Source organism: Simochromis diagramma, unplaced genomic scaffold (genome assembly GCF_900408965.1).
Source record: "Simochromis diagramma unplaced genomic scaffold, fSimDia1.1 OVJJ01000585.1, whole genome shotgun sequence".
Taxonomy (NCBI): Eukaryota; Metazoa; Chordata; class Actinopteri; order Cichliformes; family Cichlidae; genus Simochromis; species Simochromis diagramma.
This window is the reverse complement of record NW_024387398.1, coordinates 6,577,892-6,599,923: the sequence shown is the minus strand read 5'-3', so window position 1 is coordinate 6,599,923 and position 22,032 is coordinate 6,577,892. Positions and strand designations below refer to the sequence as shown.

The 22,032-nt window shown below is 37.7% G+C and overlaps 1 long non-coding RNA gene across 1 annotated transcript; it reads right to left on the bottom strand.

The window, feature by feature from the left end:
* Positions 1 to 3,916: 3,916 nt before the first annotated feature.
* Positions 3,917 to 21,682, bottom strand: LOC120720454. Its single transcript, XR_005692953.1, has 3 exons — positions 21,399 to 21,682; positions 5,309 to 5,314; positions 3,917 to 3,928 (listed from the first exon to the last, which is right to left on the bottom strand). It is a non-coding gene; the product is annotated as an uncharacterized LOC120720454 (long non-coding RNA).
* Between the last annotated feature and the right edge of the window lie 350 nt (positions 21,683 to 22,032).

Below are 22,032 nucleotides of genomic sequence, written 5' to 3'. Positions count from 1 at the left end.
CCAGCAGAGGGGGGCCTGCTCGCAGACTTGTCACTCTAGCTTGTTTATTTTTTTATATACAACAGCCCTACAGTGCACGCCATGGTCGAAAAACTGGGCCATGCATGAAGCACCTGAACACCTGAAGCAGCACTAAAGCACACAGCAAGCATAAGCTAAGCTTTAAAGGAACAGTTAATTTATTTTTAAGTTTATTTATTAGAAAACAAATGTGATACTCAGAAATACACATTGATTAATGTGTAATTACATCTTCCAAAAAACTGATGTGGGTAGAATTAATTGAATAAAAATACAGCAGGTTATTGGTTTGTGGAAGTAGCCATGTTGCCCCAGCAACTTGAATACAGTGGCCAATATGAAGTTACTGTCACATTGTTATTCCCCCAGTCACGTTTTTGTATGTGACTAAAGACACCATATGTAGGACACCAAAGGTAAAAGATAAGAGAACTTGTAGGTGTTCGCGTGTTACTGCAAATTTTAATTAGTAGCTGCACCTTCAGACTCACGAAGGATTAAGGATTAAGGATCATAGGATCGATCTGAGAAGAAGTCCCTTTCATCAAAGAAGCAAAAATGTGTATGCATATTTATTTCTGATATTGTTGCAATTACGTATTCTCAGCAGATTAGACATGCAATACAGCAACAAGCTGTCTAAACAACAGCTGATTATAGGTGAAAAGCTAACGTTATGACACAGTTTCCCTCTGATAAACGGTTTGATCAAATTCTAACATAACATCATATCAATTTATTCACTGAGTGTCAAAGAACAATAATGTTTGATCTGCTTCAAAGACAGTTTCACTAATGCCGGCTAACAGCAGCTAACAGCAGAAACTATAGTAGTTCTTACCGCAAGAAAAGTTCCGGACATCCTCAACATTTCACCTCAGCATTGCTGTCATCAGATAGAAGTGAGCTTTACAGACTCACTGACTCATATTGGGCTTCACTGACAAAGTTTTACAGCTTCCTCTAGAGAAAATACCTGAGATTTTGACAGCTGAGGTAAACATCGGACTGACAGCCTACAAAGAACTCAGTTGACTGCAATCTTTAATCTACTGACATCTAGTGGTGAGATTTCACAAACTGTAACTTTATCATTGGAAAGATTCTAAAATCCAAACTTCTGTTTATCCAGCAGTCCACCCCAACTTCTACCGATGCATTTATGGAAATTCTGATAAGGACAGTTTATTTTAGAGAATTAGTATTGAGAAACTAGTAGCACAAGCTTTCTTCATGTACATCTTATAGCGAGATGACAAGCAGAGACAACTCCAATTCCTAGCCAGATTAAAAGGAATATCAAGAATAATTGGTGGCCAGTATCTATTCTTAGATTAATGATAATGGTAATGGAGAAAAAAAGGAAAAGGAAAAGAAAAGACTTGCGCTTTGACCTTTCACCTGAGGTCGAAACACAAGTCCTCTGCTGCTAATCTAACATATGTTTTCATGAGCCAAGACAAGCAACCCTGCCATGGTGGCCGCTCTCCAAAACTAATGATGTCAAGTGATTCCCTCTAAAAAAAATCCCTTTTAAAACAGAATGAAAGAGGCAGAGAGGGGAGGAAGTGCAGGGGCTCTGGGGGTCCAGCAAGGGGATAGAGTTGAAGCTGAGTGACAGGTTAGAGCAAAGAAAAAGACTGAAAAGACCCCTTCTCATTATCAAAAAACTCAACTTGTTTTGGCTAAAAGACCCTAGCAGCTACTTTCTCTGCCAGATCTTGCCCCTCGCCACTATCATATCACTGTACACAGAGAAAAGGGCTCACTTTTTATTTACGCCATCTTTATTGTCAGAATATTGCTTTTAATTGCTGTCCTGGATTCCCTGCTGCGGTATAGGACGAGTCTGAGACGATTACTCAAAGTAATGGAGCATAATGATGTCTCGGAGTGGCCCCTAAAGCTCAGGTCAGGGGTTAGACAATGTGAACATTCAGCTACTTAGCTTCCTTTGCAACTTTGTGACAAAATCTGTTTGCCCAACACCAATTAAGATGCCTCTCCGTGTGCTCTGGTCAATGGGTTTGACGGAGGGGGTCGTCCAACGAGTTGACATGTCCCTGAGCACGAACAAGCTGGCCAGTGTCCTCGCCTCAATAATTGGTGTCCCTTGCAACATGCCGCTTCCCAGGGCTGTCCTTTGTGTCCCCATGGCAGTCCTAAATGAAGGGAGTCAGGGCTTTAATGGGATTCCTGTTAGTTTTAAACAAACACAGGGCGACCCCCTACTGTTCAGCATGTTGCATAGAACAGCTGGGAGTCTACAGTGCTCTCACTTGGGAGCCTGCAACCCCCACGGGGGACCAAGAGGCCACTGCCCACTTGCCATTGTATCTCGAATGACGTCCTCTCAGGAGCTTGACAGTAATTCTGTGTTCACACTGCTAGCAGCTATGTTGGTGTTCTACTTTTCAGTGGCCTGAGTGCAAGGTGTGGTGCCAGCAGAGCCACACAGAGAGGCAGAGCGTCATGCAAAGCAGGTCCATAATTGGCTGCTTGAAGGGAATGTCTACCAAAGGTTTACTGTCAGACAAGAAAGAAAAGTGCCTGTAGTCAGTATGAGCATGGGCTCCAAATGCAATTGTGGGATTAATTTTTTATTTGTTTAGTAACATATGCACAAAATTTTAAATAGCACACTTCACAGTAAGAGAAGAAGAAGAGTAGAAGTAACAGCTAAAGAAGTGCGAAGCAAACAGGAAATGAACAGGGTTCACCTTCAGAGTAAAAGTTGTTCCTTGCTGCTGAAACATGCATGTGTCAAAAGTCACAGCTTTACCTTTGAAGGTAATCACTCTATGTTTCTGTTTTTTTCATTTTTGAGTTTCACTGCCACTTTGTAGGTAGTTGGTGAATGTTTCCAGACAAGTCGGCATCTTCCGTGTAAACACTGGATAACTGCATCGGTCTGCTACCAAACAAAAGAAATCATAAGGAAGTTTTGATGCAATACTGTATACCAAATTCACCCAGCAACTTTCAAGGACCTTCAAAGTTGGGTCCTTGAAAGTTGGGTCCCAATATAAAATGAAGCCCAATATACTGATGGCCACCTGGGATCACTGAATTGTCTCGGGCCTGCGTGACTAGAGTTTTAGCAATCAATTTCACAGCAACTGTCAGCAACTGCCTGCAACCACAAGCAACCGCTCAGGGAATATTTATTTTTGCATATTGACTTGAAGTTGCCAGGAAGTCGCCAACTGCTGTCTAGGCATCTCAGTCAAGTTCATGCTCCAACAGCTGGATGATGCCTTGACATCTTGTTGGAGGCCAAAGTAACCTGCTACTCTTCAATTACACATCTTGTAGATTTTTGTATTTACTATTCATTTATTTATGATACAAACTGGTGCAATGCTGTCCTGTGTATGTGTGAGTGTTCTTTTTTCTTTTTTCATCATTCAATGATATGTACAATCATGCCATTATGAGAAACCAGATGTAACAACATAATACTTATAATTATAAATGGAAAGAAAGTCCCTTCATTGCTTAAAGCCTATTGTACTTCTAAGCTTCATCATTGTGTCTTGCTCCTAAAAATCAGGCTCATTCACAAAGTAAGCCCATATGTCAAAAACAAAAACCAACTCATATCACATGTGTCTTATTCAGTTGTTATTTTAAGATAAAACTTTGCACAATGCAGTTTAATTATTCTTCACAGTATCTTGCATTTCAAAATTTGAGCTCCTTGTTTTGCTGGGAAAGGAACATCGTGACTCCCAGTCTGAATTTCATTGAGAAAGCGAGGAGGATTTGTCAATGGGGCTCTTGAGTGCTGTGTTGATGTTGTGTGGCTAATGTGTTTGCACTGGCTGTGATAGAGGGGATTAACTCCTTTGTGGTGGTCTGCTGGGACTGCAGACTACTGGACTTTGAAAGCATACTTGCCAACTTACTCACAGGCAAATCAAAGCTTGAGAAAAATCGTTCCCTCAGCACCTAGTTGACTGGTTGACCTCTGTATCAGAAAAGGTACAAGTGTAAACACACACACACACACACGCACACACACACACACTTCACAGCCACAGTCAATGTTTGTAGAATGACTAGGGGTCAAGGTAACAAATACCAATCCCTGCTAACTGGTCAGCCAACAATTAACCTACTTCCTCCAACTTACGTCTTGGGTATGCTTTAGAGCTCTGTTAGAGCAGCATATTTGCACATTTCCTCTATCATTTTAGTACTACAACACAATCAAAATGATGTTTTAACTGCTGCTTTTTCACAGCATTTCCAAATCATCATCATATGAACCCTAGCACAAACAGTATGAACAGAAACAAGAAAACTGGATTCAAAAAGATTATAGATGCTTATTCATTATTTGACCCCAGTTAAAAAAAAGAATGATTCATTAATTCTCTATGTAAAATTACAGCTTATCCTACCCAGTGTGAGCTGGGGTAGACTTCTTCACTCTTCAGCTATATAAAGATCAGTGTATAAAAATCAATCTCACCTGCCTACTTCAAAAACAGTCCAGAACCTCCAACTTAACTCTATGGAAGCCCTGTGACAAAAACCTCCACACTCACACACAAACACACACATGTGACCTCTGTGACACCCTTGCCAGTGTGTTTACAGTAAACCAAACCAGTCCTAAGTGTACCCCACAAAGGACCCTGCCGTCTTTGTTTTCTAGCATGCTCTTAGGAGACTATGAGGATGAAACACAGATATGAGGAGCTAGAGTTACCGCTTAATAAAACATATCAACACCACCAATCACAGCAATGCAGAATGCCAATAGCACTTTGCCATGGTTGGATGAACTCTGGGAGCTTGAATAAAGAAACTCATTCATCTACAATAACTAGTCCTCTGTGAAAGTGTGTTTAGGATAATATACATTTTATGTGTCACTGTCTACATATTGAAGTTAAGAATATTTAATAAAGACAACAGCTGAAAACATAAAAGCAAGAAGTAAAGAAAGGCCTCACATCCAGTGATGTAATTTGGTGTAAGTTTGGTCTCCAGCAGCAGGGATGTATTGTAACTTTTCTTTGGTGTATCTTACTGTGTTTCTCATTTTCATTATAAGGCTTTGATTATTTTATATAGGAATCAAATTACTAAAAACAAGTAAAACATTTAGCAACTAAAAACCCAAACATTCTCCCCTTTAGAAGTATTTGGAGAGTAACAAAAGTAAATACGTATCCATGAGGAAGAGAGAATGCCAAGCACAGTAGCCTTTTCTGATCTGATGCTTTCATGTAAAGCCATTTTTTGTGTTGACCAGAGATGGGCAGTAACGCGTTACTGTAATCTGATTACTTTTTTCAAGTAACGAGTAAAGTAAGGGATTACTATTGCAAAAACGGTAATTAGATTACCGTTACTTTCCCGTAGTAACGCTGCGTTACTGCGTTACTAAAACCGTGATTTTTTGCGAGAATGTCTCACGACAGTGACGTAAGCGAGTGCGCCGTTAGTGACAACAGCTGTGCGCAGATCAACAATGGATCACATATCGATTGTGGGAGAAAGTATGAGCGTGCAGCGTTTAAAGCGTGGAAGTACTGACCTTACTTTGAGTTTGATTCCATAAAAAGTGACAAAAACATTAGCGTCCATCGTGCGTGGGAAGAAAACTTCTTTTTACAGCGAAAAAACCCCCCCTAAACTTCCAAGCAAGCACCGAGTGCGCAACGATGTAATGGGAAATTCACAGAGAAACTCGTGGATTCTTCAACTGACCGCGGCACACCTGCACCAGGGTAAACCTCCGCCTACCCCAGTCCTGCTTTACAGGTGAAAATAGAGCAACAGGACCGCTAGTCTTTGACTTTATTTATTTTCTGTTGTGTTTTACTTGCATCTATTTGAAAGAGTGAGTGTAAACACAAAAAATATTTTATTTTATGTGCTGGAATGTGTAGAAAATAGGTTTAAATGTTAAACTAATTTATTCAAGTCAGAGAATGTTGCATATAATTAAATTTTTGCTTGATGCATAAAGTTAAAAGATTAAAACTGATAAAACAAGTTAAAAAAAAGAGACTTTTCCATTTGATTACATTTTGTATGATGGATTATGCAGAAAAAGTAGAATTGGGCTGAAAGATCTATCGCTTTATCACCTATTCAGGTTGTAAATCGTGCTTTTAAAAAGTAACTAAGTAACTAAGTAATTAATTACTTTTGAAAATAAGTAATCAGTAAAGTAACAGGATTACTTTTTTGGGGAAGTAATCAGTAATTAGTTACTGATTACTTTTTTCAAGTAACTTGACCAACACTGGTGTTGACCAGCTGATTTAGGCATATGTGTCCCTTCAACGCAACCTACTTCCCAGGTAGACTGGGTTACTTTATACTAATTGTTTTCGAATCTTTTCTGACATGTCTTCATTTAGAATCCAAAACGAAGGGGAAAAATAGGATCAAGTGGAGCTTGAGTAAAATGATAGCATCAGCAAACTCTTTTTCTTTGAAACATCTTGAAACATTTTTTTTGTCTCCATTTATTTATTCATGCTATTTGTAATTTTATCTGTTTATACATATTAACCATCATCTGTGTGTGGACAGCAGAGAAAGAATATCATTGTACAGAGAAATTTCTTGGTACACATGACAATAAACATTTAGAAACTTTGAATCTTGAATCTTGTTCATACAATTTATTTTCACTCCATGTTTTACCTCAACCATGCGTAACTCAGGGATTTACCCTGCAATGGCTTTATGCCTCACCAGAGTTTGCGAACCAGTGCTTTATAAAAAAGATTTGAGAAGATGATATTTTCAGAGATATTTTTGAAATGATTGATTCTTTTGTTTTGTTTGCTTTTTGCTGGAAGGAATTAATAAATGATTGTTGCTCCAGGTCTGTTAGCTCACAAGTTTAGCTCAATAACTTTATGATGTTAGATGACAATCTTGTGTTTTTTTGGAATGCCCTAAAGTGGGAAAAAATAAAAAAAATCAGGATTCTGCTTTGATAAAGCACAGCCTAATCCATCACTCTCAGTACTCCATGTTTTTTCACACTGTGAGAAAGGTATTTTTATATTCTCCTTTAGGGTACTTTTCCTGTCTTACTTTCTCTTTTTTTGGATTTAGGGATCCTACAAGAGCAACCTAGACTTACCAGCTGGTAAGTCTCTCACACAGAATACACTACTCATCAACTAGTGCTTGTACATATTATTATCAATTTGCATACTGCCAGTCTAGCAGGTAGTTTAGTATTCATTCAAATAGAAAGAATTTTTACATGGACACTGCAAAACTGCTAACTCAAGAATGTCTCAAACATGAGCAAAGTAGAGCAAAGAGTCTATATTGGTAAATAATTCAAAAGACAACATTATTTATTAAAATTGTTTGTGACAACATCAGCACAAGAAAGCACATCAGCACATTTTTATACAGAAAAAAAAGAGGGACATGGACAAGATGACAGCAGATACTGTAACAAAAATAAACATAAGTTAAGAAAAAAATACAACTGTCACACAATAAAAATGAACAATGAGCAATGAAAAATTAGTGAACAAAGCATCTGGATCGTATGGAATAATCGATCAAGAACTAGAGCAAGTTAAGTTTAGAATTCACATTCATCAGTCGAACAAAATGGAATTTTTATAATCCTCTTTCTTACAAAATGTATGTGCACAAAAAAGAACCAACCCAACCAGTAGGAGAGTCAATAGGCATAAAGAGTGAGCCACTTAACATACAAAGGACAGTGATCTGCATGGCTCCCACAGCCAGTAATAAGATGTAAAGCACAATGATATTCCCTTCAGGTCTGATTAGTTTACTGCTATGTCTGATTTTCTCTGTAGTAATTGCCTGTTTTAGTTTGCTTGTCCTGTGGGTTTTGTGTTTTCCATTTGGGCCATTCCATCCAGAGTATTTGATTTGTAAAAATAAGTTTTATGGTACATTTTTGAATATATATAATTATTGCTCTGAAATGTTAGCTTAATATACATGAATATCTCAAAGACTCTTAAAGATAAAACATTTTCACTTTTTTTTTTACCATGAAAATGAATCAGAATTTGTAATTTGTGACAGATATTTTTTTTAATTTAAATATCAGTTTAGTTATTGGCTAATGAAAATATTTTTAAAAAGTTTAGCACTGCTGCAAAGTCCCATATTAAATAAAAAAAAAAACCCTTTATATTGCAAAAGATAACTAGTGACAATTTCTGAATGTTATATAGTTGAATTTCAGATATAGTAAAATAAAGCATGTATTTAACATGAAATCCTAGTCACAAAAAATGAAGAGAAAATACAATGTTCATTTCTTTCTTTCTTTCTTTCATTTCGAACAAATAAGAATTCAACAAAAGAAACACAGGAAATAGAAAACAAAATAAAAAATTTCCAACAAAATGACCTTTGAAGCAAAAACGTAAAATGTACATATTAATATTTTTATGTTGGATTGAGCAAATATGACAAGTTGTACCACAAAAATAGAATTATCAGATTTCACTGTACAAACAGATTAAAATTGTGTCGTTTCCAGATGGAACTCTAAGTTTAACTCGGAAATTAATTTAGTAAAAAACTTTCATATTTTTCCATTTTCTGCTCTAGCAATCTACCATTTTTGAAAACTAGCCTAGACCATTCCCATGGTTGTATGTATAATGTGAGCAATGTTACCATTAGCTTTCTTCTTATGCTCACAGGTCAGAGATATATATAATCTGTAAAGGTGATAGAAAATCATAAATTTTAATATTTAAGATTTGAGACTAATAAGAAAATACCATGTGCTTATTCATTTGTATAGGGACAGTAGTGTGAGCAGTGCCACACACACCTAGAAATAGTCCCTATATGTGGGTTACTGTTTCACTTTTTATGCTCCTGTAGATTCTAAAATCATGTATTTTTTCCTTAGCATTTTCTGATATGAAAAATAAACACAATGGTAACAATTCTGTAAAATGGTAACACTATTGCATGAATACTCCAATGCCACAATTTTTGCAAGAGTCCCGTCTTCTTCTGGAGACAGTTCTGGTTAGATTATATGGCTGAACTTTTGTTTTAAGTTAATAGATCTTCAAGGGCTATGGCTTTGTTGTTTTTTTGGGGTTTTTTGCAAATGTACTGTTTATAAGGTTGGGGAAACCTTATAAACAGTACATTTGCAAAACGTTTCTCCCACTGAAAACACTACATCCAGATGAACACAATCAACTTTTTGGGATACCTTTGTTTTGGCAGGCATCTTTATGAGAAAAAAGCTAAACCATGTCATAGACACAGGGTGAAAAGAGGAGCAGCTATCTGGTCTTTACGTGATGACGTGATGAACCCTGCTTCCAGGTCCAAACTAGTCTGCATTTATTAAGCTGTTGTGTTTTTAACATGTTTTAATGCTTTGTGTCGTGTTCTATTTAATGAACAAGCCCCTAAAAAGTGTCGGCCTCTCTCAGTTTTTGTTACCACTATTCATTAGCTCAGTTTTTAAAACCTAGCCCATGTAGCAGTATATTAATGACTAACCTCGTATTGTGGATGGACTATCTCAGTTGTTCTCCTGACTGAAGTTTAGTCTGTTCACAGCATCCTGCCATGAAATTGCATTTGTCCCTAACCATCAGGAAGCCTCACGTAGACTTTTATCGAATGGAAAAAAGTAAGTGTTCATCTTCCAGCTTCAGTGTGCTAATGTGTTTATATTATGCTAACCATACCTTTGTAGCTAGCCAGCACATCATTATATACCAGCTAGCCCAACTTCAGTAACCTTACAAAAGTCACTGCTGTTTAGTTTTCTGTCTTCATTTATATCAGAAGCGATAGCAGAGCTATACTTTTTTAAATTTTTTCAGAAATCCCTCAGTCAGAACATGCTATATTATGTTTGAGTGGAAACTAGTGAGCTAACTCCTGCTAACTTCTAACAGCATTAAATTCAATACATTCTGCTTTTGTGGATGCCTGGATGTTAAACTTGATTGTTACACCTAGTAGAGCAGCCACACTGATCATTTATTAAAGATGAAAAAATTTAGACGGTTTTTAACTCTCAGTGATGCCACAGTGTTCGTTTGACTTTGGAAGTGAAGCAGAGTTTGGACCCAGAAACGGCTAATGACATTAGGCATAAAAGAACGGATAATGAAAAATGACATTACAAGCATAACATAACCATTTTAACAGAGTTACGTATTTATATATTCATCTTTTGATATGGTGACCAATATTTTATTAAGATACTGAGCAGTCTACACAAGCATCAGAGCAACAACACGTTGATGAGTGTTGTGGCTGGTGTGATCCCATTTCATCATGTTCTCAAGTCTTGTACATAATAATATTTTTCGCAAGTAGTAAAAAACACCTTGCTCATTTTGGCAGCCTGTGGGTAACTCTAGATAGTGAGATAAAGTAAGGAATGTCAATGTTTATTATTTTAGCAGCTAATTCATCTGAAAAACTGTCTCTACCTATTCTGTAGCCAAAGTCTTTGTGCGGTTTTAATACAATTATGCAATATTAGGCTTCTTTGGGGGAATTTCCCAAACAATGCTGAAATCACATAGTGTGTTGTAATGGGACAAAAGTTATTACAGCTATGTTGCAGCTGTGGGACAAAACCACAGAGGAAAGCATGAAAAGAATGTCTGTCTTCTTTTTGACAGGCAGCAGTTTTGAAATAAACACATCACCATTTTAGGAGCCAGGAGGCCAGATTATCACAAAAATAACTACTGAAATGCAGCACTCTATGAAAACTATGTTGTTTCTCTGGTGACGTATTTAACAAAATCTTCAATTTCAAATTAATTTAAAAATGCTTCCATGTTTGGATAATGCCAGTGCAGTGAAGACAGCAGAGTTTCATGAAAAGAATCACTGATAAATGAATGTTAGATGTTTTCTGCTTTGCAATAACTGACTTGATATTTTGAGTGTAACTCAGTGTTACGGCACCACCCTGACTTCTTTAAAGCTGTCGTCCAGCTTTTAAACTTTGTCATTTTGCCATACATCTGTTGGGTTGGTTATTTTAATATGCTTTTTGTTATAGGGAGCTCATCGGTTACATGTTGTCCAGACATGATTTAATTAAATGAAAAATCATTCTCACAAACTGGTCGTTGTTATGAAGAATGTGTGTGCACACAGCACAGTCTAAAACTGGACAGTAAACCTGGAACAGATCACAAAAATCCATCTGTCTATCCATTTTCTTTGCTGCTTATTCAGGTTAGGGATATGGCAGGGTGGAGCCCATTTCAGTCATTGGACATAAGGGAGGGTACACCCTGCAGAGCATGCCAGTTGATCAAAGGGCTTGCAGAAAACCTATAATGTGATCTTTCATACTTCTTGTAAAACATAGATTTAGCTATGAAACAATCTGTAAACAAACAAACTGCAAAAGCAAAAACAACGACATATTACCGGCTATTTCAAATCAATTTTGGTCACTTGATGTAACTCTACAAAGTCGTAGGCATGGAAGACAAGCTAGTAGGAGGAACACTACATGATGGGTAATGATGCCATTAAAAACAAAACAATAAGCAAAAACCAACCAAAGATGAAACAAAAATTAGATCAAGAGTTGGCACTGAGATGATTTACTGCTTTTTCCATCCTATATCAAAAAATGGAGGTCAGACTACTACTTTGTCAGTAGGTCTCAACATTTACATTAATTAACCCAAACCCTTGGCTCACATGCCTGTTTTGACTTCATTTTTCTTGTGTGGATACTTCATGGTCATTTCACATTGTTGTACATGGTTTCTGCTGCCATGATGGCAGTATTGTCAGCTTCCCCTAATAGTTCCACCTCGGTGGTTGAAGCACAGAAATTGTAATAATGATTTCTTGCCATTTATCTTCCTCCTCCATGGTGTGTTCCATGTCCTTCCATTACATGTCATTTCTGTACACATGCACATTCTTAGTCATTGTGATGCATTTTTACATGTGTGTGAACACACATCGCATTGACCATCGTATGCATCTGTTAAACTTCTCATCTGGACAGAAATGTATGTCATTTGTTAAAAGGGAATCTACATCATTACTGGAGCAATAGACTCCTGGGGATTAAAAACAGAATCCACCCCTGAAAAAGAAAACCTAATCTCCAGGTGTTTTTTATTATGATACAACCATAATGCAGCTGGGGGTGTTTTCACAAGAGGTGTCATACATATTTCACTGTCTTTTTACCTTGTAGCCATTTGTTACTGTAGCAACCAGTTCATTTTTTTCGATAAAACACATCCAGTGCATTGTGCGAATTATAGGCACGCCTGGAATGTATCGTTGACCAATTACTTGTGCTGGATGTTGTATAAAAAGCTGCCTTCTCTGTGTGGTCTGACTGAGCATATTAGGCTTCGTAAGGGAGGAAAATGGCTCTGAAAGTATGACAGGTATGATAAACCTTTCTCTAAATGTAGTCCAGTTGGAATGCATGCCTAAATAAAACACAGACGAACATGTTGCTACAGGTGACAAATAAAATAAACTGGTGAGAGTTTAACAGGTTAAAGAGGTTGTTTTCAAACAGCTCTGTATGAAGTCATGGTTACTATCATAGGCGCCGACACTAGAAATACCAGCGACTTTTCATAGTTGAAGATGATGATTTCATATTTTGCTGCTGTAACTCTTCAACTGTGAAATATTTAGTGGGCCTTAAAGCTCATCTCTCTGTGTGGTGATACTTTGAAGCAACACAGGGACTTGAACATTCCCTTTGACATTCTCAGAAGGCCTCATCACTACAACTTCCAGTATAACTACATCACCTCTACTGCTACCACTGGTGGTGCTGATATCATGCTACTGCTGCCATTACAACTGTTACTTTGATCCCCAAACTTTTCAGCATTAATGACTAGCTCAAGTGCTAGTAAGTCACTGCTAGTTTTGAGAACTAACAGTACTATTACTAGTACTATTATACATGTTAAAGTAGACCTATTCCACCCACTATTACCACCAAAACAATAACCTTAGTGCTTTTGCTACTACACATCAACAGGTCGTTCAGGTTTTCTAACAAATTAAATGAGTAAAATCTACACTGCTTCTACTGTCATCTATCTGTATTTGTAAATCCAATCACAGTCATTTGCAAACCTTCACCACTCTGTCTCAGGGGGGATTGTAGTCAGTGTGAATCAGACTGTGATTGTTTGGCAACAGATGCCTTACAGTAGGAAACCTGTGCAGTCGCCTTCCGATTAAAAGTGGTTGACCAGAGGATCAGAGTGTTGCACGCTTAACTTTAGGGCAACAAGTTGGGCACCTATAACTATTTGATTTTTTTTTCTACTTGCAAGGAATTTGGGATAATTTTTACTCTATTGTGACTAAGCTCACTATTGTAACCCAAAACACTAGCGTTTTAAGCCAATTGCTAAAATATTCAAAATTGCTCCTGTAGAACAAAACAAATTCAGAGAATTTTAAATATTCTGGTGAGTAAGGGATCTAGAAAAAGTTGGCAGGTAATTTATTAGGTGAAGCCTCACTGACAATAATACAAACGACAGGTTCTGACTAATAACTTTGATTAAGAGCTCAAATAGGCAGTGTATTTGCACTGCATGTATATTTTCTAGGGTACTGATGAGAGGAGAAATCCCATTCATGACACATTCTTGAAAAACTATCCTATTCGTGTTTATTATATGCAACATAAAAAGTGTTATAGCCTGCATCAGATTCAAATTGTCTTACAATACTTTGTTTTTAAAAGCTGAAAAGTGGTTTTCTTAGTGTCTTGTTACAATTAATACTGCCCATACTGGAGGATATTTCTTCTAGACTGTTCATACGCTAGGATTTCTACATGCTTCATACTTCTTTGTTATCTTAAATACATTAAACACACGACAACCTTTCTCCATATTGAGTGCATGGTAATCTCTTGATTGACAGTAAACCTGACTAATCCTTTATTCTTATTTATGGTACATTAACCGTTCCAATGTTGTTGTAAAACTGAAAGTGTCAATACATACAGTAGATGACAAATTGAGCATTCTGTTGTTACTGTAGAGGCAGTAAAAAGACAGCAGCAAGCTGTAAAGTAAATTTTAAGGTTCACATAAAGGGAATAGCCTGATTGCATATCATCCATCCAGCCTGTGTTCAACGCCAGGACACACATGAAGAGGCTTTTCTTCACCGCTCCACCGCTAAACAGAAATCTTCAAACCTGTCTGTGTGGGACTTTCCACCGTGACTATAGCTACAGTCATTAATCAGCCCCCAAAAGCAATGTCAAACTATATTTGTCACATTTTTATGATTCATTGCTCTTAGAGAGGAGGAGAAAAACGCTCCCCTGAAGCTGGGATTTCACCCACAACAAGCAATTCAAAGGCAATTTGTTGCTTTCTCGTGTATAGGTTGAACAGAGAGTGACAGATTGCCCGTCAAGAGTTTTTGTTTGCACAGAGGTCACTGCTGTGCGAGGATTCAGACAAGTTCAAACTGTTGTCATATAGTAGTGATCTATGATCCACAGATTATCCCCAGATTATCTATGATCAGATTACAGCTGCTCCTGCTGCTCTATCAGCTGTTACAGATGGGAGACTAGGCAGCCTCTGAACATATGATCTGACCAAACTGTGGGGTGAATGAGGAATGACTAAAGTTGAAATAGGATAGCAATGACTAGGATCCTTACTAAGATAGTTCCTTAGTGCGCAGTGAAAATTCCACATTTGATTTTTATAAAATTGCTGTTTTATTTATTTTTTATCTAAATGTCTTCAACTCAGAGTTAAATTCTTAGCTGTCTACCAAGACGCCTCTTAGGAACAATATATCAAGGCCTTTCTTAATCACCTTGAATATTTAATGGGATTTGGCCACTATCCCTTTCAAAGTTGTCTTGTGAAGCGCAGGGAGTATTGAAGCTCTCTTGCTCCATTAAAGCCACTCCTTAGAAATCCCATTCTGATCATTTGAATGTGTGCATTTTGGATTTGACTGTGGACCCCGAATCTGCTGTGAAAGGATACATCAAATACTGTGCTAAATTTGTGCTGAGTATCATGACTGATGATGAAAACTGGGTCTATGAAGGTGGCACAATGAGCAGCATGCATGTTGTTGTTGTTTCTTTTCTAATGTTCACGGGGTTGTGCTTAGTAAATTCACACCATAGGGTCACATTGTTAATGCATACTTTAACTCTGACATCCTGAGGTGTGTCTGGGAGAACTTTTGCTTGCTCGCACAACACGAAAAAAGGGCTACATACAGAATCTAGTTTAATAATTAGTTCTGCTTGCCAGATTTAGCTCCATGCTCTCACTCAAAACTAAATACCAGTTGCAGGGTCTCATTTCTTTTAAACCATCTCATTCACATTCCTAGGGTGTCAAATTATGATAATGCGTTGTTTTTGACACAATACAGAAGATCCAGTGCACACTGCATAAAGATCAGATTCAAGGCAATTCAGGTATTCATTCATTTCACAGAAAGATGAACATGATAGCAACTTTTTTGCAACATATGAATCACAGCTTATAGTAGTTGATAGGTTCTTTAGTTTTCTTTTAATGAAACCTGATCAAACAAAGTTATAGTGAAGAGGAACAACAGATGATTATTTTTGTGGACAACAGCCTAATTGGTCATCTTCTCACGATAATGTATTTTAAGATATTTTCTCACATATCCTTTGGCATAAATAAAAGCATAGCCATAACACTGTTTTAAGAAAGTATCGCATGACAGTGTAAAAAAACAAAACATCGCAGATGCGTGCCTGTGTTAACTCCTTCTGTCTGGGAGGGGAACATATTATAGAAATGCCTTCACAGATTTATGACCTTTTGTTTTGAAACTTGTCTTCTGCTGTGTCTTGTCTTTCCCCACACATCTTCTTAAACTAATAAACACCTGGTTTATAATGAAGAGAGCCCTTCAAGGAAGAACTGAGCAATGTGAGACTTAAAACAGAAAAAGAAATATTAGCAGATGCTTAAAAACTGTTTAAGTCTGGTTGTTTTATCAGATTTTATGGATGAGGGGAAGACAGATAAAATAAGTGGAATGTTTTAAAAGTGCCAAGAGGTAATAAAAGAAAATGTCTTGGTCTGAAATAGAAACTATCCTGCTGATGTTACTAATATTTTTCTGTCCTTAAACTTAGTATAGTTCTGGTGCTGAATTTCTCTTAGCGTTAATTCAATATATTAAATACATAAGTGGGCAGCTCAGGGGTTTATTAATACCTATTAATATAAAGAATATGTAATAACAAGTGAAAAAAAAATAAAAACAGTTTTAGAAACAGCCATTAAGTGGTGGAGTGTTTTTTTATTCCACTTGGGAATTTAGTGACGATCACATTTAGTGAGTCTCTATTTACTAATAATGACATAGGTGACATAAATTCAGTCCCAGTTGTCCAAAGTCTGTTTTTGTTACTCAGCAAAAGCTTGCACACTTTTAAAGCTTTCATGCATCGTCGTAACAAAAACAGATCCAGTAGAATTTACCCTTTGTGTTCAGTTAAAGAACCAGGGGCAATATAGGGAACGAGCAACAAAGCTTTAATAACTTGTGGACAATTGCCAGTTACAGCTTATAGGGTAGGTGATGTAATGTTTATACAATATAGGAATATTTCAGTTCCCTGTCAGAGCAGTAGCTCACCTGTGTTTATTCAATCCCCAAAGAATCCTTGGCTGCAGTGGTTGAGAGACAATGATTGGTCTGTCACCAAGTGGTGTGGTATGCGGGGAAGTCAGCTGAGCTGAGGCCCTGGTTGGAGATGACATTGCTCTTCAGTCTCTGACGATCGGGTTACAAGAGTGGATGGGAACTGAGTGTTTCTTCCAAATAGTCCAGTCCATCCAAATCATTAGCATTCATCCTTATGAATTCATTATACTAGTGAATGAAATCACACATTTACATGCATTCTCTGATGGGCAGTCTACATGGGATGCAAACTGAGCAGAGAACCTGATCCAGTTTGTCTAATCCATCATATATTTTGTGTTTATATTTTAAGTATCTTTATAAAAACAATGTTAATAATGATTAATGCTGTGATTTTTTTCTGACAGGTACACATCGCAAAAACAAATGTTAAACTCACACCAGGAGAACTTTTGTACACCTGCACTACATTCGAGCCTTTTCTGTTCTACTTTTTTCCCCACAAAGCATCAATGAGAAATAAATAAGAAATCAGCGGTAAAAAATCAGAACTACGTGGAAAATGTATCAAATCTGGTGTAATAATCAATCAATCAATCAATAAGTGTGTAAGTGTAAGCTAATCACTTGCATTTCTTCTCTTTTAGGATCAAATGACCCCATTTCACTCATTGTGCTTCCTGGTACCCACTGTTTTGGAAATGCTCTAACCGATTAGGCCTGCCATCATAATTTGGCCCTGTGTGTGTAAAGACTGACACACTGTTAGGTCTGCAGACTGCCTTGCTTTTCAGTTTTGCTTGTGACTCTTTTATGTCTGTTCTGTACTGAATATTGCACATGTTTAGAGTGGTACTTACAAGTGTATGGTTGACTACTGACAGAATTAACTTTCTATAATGCTTTTACCTGGGGCTATGCTCCACCTAAAATATGCAAAGAGGGCAGACAAGATTGCCATTACTCTTAACAATAACAGAAGCAGTGACAGCAGTGATATTTTCATATGATATGATCCAAGCAGAAAGGCCTTTGATGTGTGATTAAATAAGTGACAGGACTTTTTGTGATAGGATGTAAGCTGGAGAGTGAGACACAAAACAAATAGGAGGTGGATATGATTGTGTTATGGTACAAGGTGTACCGGCTGGACTTGCAAAGCTGCAAGTCTTAGCAGGCATGAGAGCGAGAGGAAGCCAGATGCAGAAACAACAAGAGTTGTGGTTATCATATTGAACAAGAACCACTACACTTATAATAACATTACATCTGCAGCTACGAGGCTACATTTGCAGTCACCTTCTTTAACTGTTGCAATTACTAGTACTCTTAAAACTACTACCACTAATTTACCTTTTAAAGATTCCTGTATTACTAGTACTATTTTAACAGTTTTGGCCATTACTTTCAGGGCTACTTTTTACTACTGGTATTAGTCTCGCTGATAGTACCAAAGATCTTATTTTATTTTTCCGCACAATGTTGCAAAGAGCATTACATCCAAAACCAGTGACACACAATAAGCTGTTTAGGAGGAGAAAAGGAAGGACAGAAGGGAGGAGAAGACTAAAAACTGAAAAACAGAGAGAATGAGACACAGAGGTGGTGACAGGATGATGTGGGGTACAAGTGTAAAAGGGGTCATGGGTTTTGCATTGCTCAGTCATGTTCTCATAGAGCGTTGTCACAGGCGCACTATGCCAAGTCCAGGCTCACGCTTTATGTAATGCCGACGAGGTGGAGTACTGAGTTCTGCTCAGAGTCAAACCCTCCTTTGTTTAACAAAACACCAACTAATCTGGAACAGTGGAATATTTCAGACCTATATTCTGATGGAATCGAACACTGTCAGGTAAACTTGATGCACCCAAAATGTTTTGACAGATTCCAAGGTTACTGAGATATTTTGATGAAAACAAAGCAAAATATTTTCTTAAACAGAATGGTGTGATCCAAAATTAAAGGCATATTGTTGAGTTATGAGAATTTCTTTTCTTTGTTGGCTCACTTTATAGAGGTCATGGTTAAACTGCAGTGTTAGATTCACACCCATTCGACTGACACAATCATTGCATGTAAAGTCGTGGTAAAAAGAAAGTACACACTCATTCATTTCTAAGGTTTCACATATCATATCATAATAAAAAAAATCACCTGGTCCTTCCCAGGTTCAACATTTGGAAAGACAGCCTTTGGATATCTGGGTTTAGGACCTGGTGTTTACTTTCAGTATTTCCTGGTTTCCTTGTATATTGATATTCTAAGGTTTAGTTTCACATCTAGTTCTGTTTTGGGTTAAAGTTTATTTTGTATTCCTTGAGTCAATTATGCTCCCATGTCTGGTCTAGTCCTGTCTGTGTTTTCCTCTTTTATCCTCTTGTGTCAAGTCAGTTGTAATTCCTCAGTGTTTAGCTCTTTGCTCTGGCTCTCCTCAGTCTTCTCTCTGTGTTAGTTATCCAGTTTCTGTTCTAGTTTATGAGGGTGGATTCTATTCTATTCACCTCTGTCAGTGCGCCCCAGGGTGGCTGTGGCTACAATGTAGCTTGCCATCACCAGTGTGTGAATGTGTGTGTGAATGGGTGGATGACTGGTTGTGTAAAGCGCTTTGGGGTCCTTAGGGACTAGTAAAAGCGCTATCAATACAGACATTACCATTTAGATAGTTTTTATATCTAGCTTAAGTTTTGTTGTGTTGTAATTCCTGATTTGTTCCTATCTTAGTTTCTTGGTGTCCCACCTGTGTTAATGAAAACTTTTATATGTAATGTATATACACACTGAAAGATTTGCAATTTTGCAACAATAAACACTATTTAAAAAAGTATAGTCGACATTAAGTGATGATGAGGTGGTCCTGATGTTTCAAAACAAGAAAAGTGAAAAGTATGACAGATTGGTCCGGTGGGGAAAAAAAGATCTTTGAGCTGAGTGCTGAAAGGCACAGGCCATCCCACTACTCACATTTTTTATTATACAGGGAGTGCAGAATTATTAGGCAAGTTGTATTTTTGAGGAATAATTTTATTATTGAACAACAACCATGTTCTCAATGAACCCAAAAAACTCATTAATATCAAAGCTGAATGTTTTTGGAAGTAGTTTTCAGTTTGTTTTTAGTTTTAGCTATTTTAGGGGGATATCTGTGTGTGCAGGTGACTATTACTGTGCATAATTATTAGGCAACTTAACAAAAAACAAATATATACCCATTTCAATTATTTATTTTTACCAGTGAAACCAATATAACGTCTCCACATTCACAAATATACATTTCTGACATTCAAAAACAAAACAAAAACAAATCAGCGACCAATATAGCCACCTTTCTTTGCAAGGACACTCAAAAGCCTGCCATCCATGGATTCTGTCAGTGTTTTGATCTGTTCACCATCAACATTGCGTGCAGCAGCAACCACAGCCTCCCAGACACTGTTCAGAGAGGTGTACTGTTTTCCCTCCTTGTAAATCTCACATTTGATGATGGACCACAGGTTCTCAATGGGGTTCAGATCAGGTGAACAAGGTGGCCATGTCATTAGTTTTTCTTCTTTTATACCCTTTCTTGCCAGCCACGCTGTGGAGTACTTGGACGCGTGTGATGGAGCATTGTCCTGCATGAAAATCATGTTTTTCTTGAAGGATGCAGACTTCTTCCTGTACCACTGCTTGAAGAAGGTGTCTTCCAGAAACTGGCAGTAGGACTGGGAGTTGAGCTTGACTCCATCCTCAACCCGAAAGGCCCCACAAGCTCATCTTTGATGATACCAGCCCAAACCAGTACTCCACCTCCACCTTGCTGGCGTCTGAGTCGGACTGGAGCTCTCTGCCCTTTACCAATCCAGCCACGGGCCCATCCATCTGGCCCATCACGACTCACTCTCATTTCATCAGTCCATAAAACCTTAGAAAAACCAGTCTTGAGATATTTCTTGGCCCAGTCTTGATGTTTCAGCTTGTGTGTCTTGTTCAGTGGTGGTCGTCTTTCAGCCTTTCTTACCTTGGCCATGTCTCTGAGTATTGCACACCTTGTGCTTTTGGGCACTCCAGTGATGTTGCAGCTCTGAAATATGGCCAAACTGGTGGCAAGTGGCATCTTGGCAGCTGCATGCTTGACTTTTCTCAGTTCATGGGCAGTTATTTGGCGCCTTGGTTTTTCCACACGCTTCTTGCGACCCTGTTGACTATTTTGAATGAAACGCTTGATTGTTCGATGATCACGCTTCAGAAGCTTTGCAATTTTGAGACTGCTGCATCCCTCTGCAAGATATCTCACTATTTTTGACTTTTCTGAGCCTGTCAAGTCCTTCTTTTGACCCATTTTGCCAAAGGAAAGGACGTTGCCTAATAATTATGCACACCTGATATAGGGTGTTGATGTCATTAGACCACACCCCTTCTCACTACAGAGATGCACATCACCTAATATGCTTACTTGGTAGTAGGCTTTCAAGCCTATAGAGCTTGGAGTAAGACAACATGCATGAAGAGGATGATGTGGACAAAATACTCATTTGCCTTAGAATTCTGCACTCCCTGTAGTAATAAAACCCAGGCGAGTTTTAACGTTAGGCTATTTTCTGTGTAACTGTGACATTTCTTTCTTTTTGGGGGGTGTTTGAACAGTCACTCTGAATAAATTAGAAATATGAGACTGCCATGGCAGAGAAAGAAAGACAAATTCTCTTTGTCTAGTTACTAACGTGACTTAACTCATTCACTGCCAGCCATTTTCAAATCAGGTAACTCCCCACTGCCAGGGTTTTTGAGCATTTTTACTCATTTTTGAAGAGCCACAGAAAACTGTGTGTTATGATCATATAAACGCTGAACCTACCAAAATGAAGAACAGACTCTCTTCTTTCATCCAAAAAAAAAAAGCTTGTTTCTACCATTTTCCATTCTTTAGTAATCAGCTGTAGAAGAGAGGTGGGTTCCACCAAAAATGCCTGTTTCGACCAAAAAAAGGGAGAAAACGAGCTTTTTGTGAAAAATACATTTCAAGCAGAAAAGTGCCTTTGACACTAATATTTCTTGCTTTGTGACACCTCTAACATATAAAATAGTTTTTCACTTCTATAAAACAGAAATAACACTGAGAAAGGTTATGTTTTATCAAAACAATTTATTTACAAATATATGAAAAAATAAAATGTACATAGTGAATCATTTATTCACAATGAATAATTCACTTTTGTGTGGTAATCATTATAACACTTTCCGGGATGCAAGGGCACACAACAAGACTTGCACCACATTTTTGTCTCACTGCACAATCCCTTACGTGCGCAAACCATGAATGCAAGTCTGATATTCACTGACAAGCTGCCCGAGGTT